Consider the following 630-nt stretch of genomic DNA (forward strand, 5'->3'; position numbering starts at 1 on the left):
GGGAACACAAGCAGGGGGAGTGGGAGAGGGAGAAGCAGGCTTCCTGCTGAGCACGGAGCCCGATGCAGGGCTCGATCCCAGGACCCCGGGATCATGACCCGAGCCGAAGGCAGACGCTTAACGACTGAGCCACCCAGGCGCCCCATGCCTGGACACTCTTGTGTCCCTGACTTCTTTTCTCCTTCCAGGAGACTGAAAGCCCAGCTCCCCTGATTCCAGTCAGAGCACATTCTGAGATGTGGTTTATGCTCCAGAGCTCCATTCAAGATTCAGCTGAGGTTGAGACTTTGCCTGAAAGTGTACTCTTGGCTGATTCCTTCTCTTCTGCTTTCCCTATCTTATTCCTCCCTCCCCATCCTTCTCCTCCACCACACACCCTTACAGAATTGAGGAGCATCTCTTTAACAACATTCTTGCACCCAAATCCTTATTTCAGGGTCTGCTTCTGGGGAAATGATTTAAAATTCTGTGCAATGGAAAAATTCAAGGCATTTCATGCTGATAGAGAGAAGGGCTATTGTTTCTGGGGCAAGAAATGTAGGCATACCTACTTTATCAATCAAGATTTAGAAGGAAATAGTGGATAAACTCAAATTAGGTATTTGGAGAATAGTTAATAAAAGGGCTGAT

Source organism: Mirounga leonina, unplaced genomic scaffold (genome assembly GCF_011800145.1).
Source record: "Mirounga leonina isolate KUSES-001 unplaced genomic scaffold, KU_Mleo_1.0 Mir_82, whole genome shotgun sequence".
Taxonomy (NCBI): domain Eukaryota; kingdom Metazoa; phylum Chordata; class Mammalia; order Carnivora; family Phocidae; genus Mirounga; species Mirounga leonina.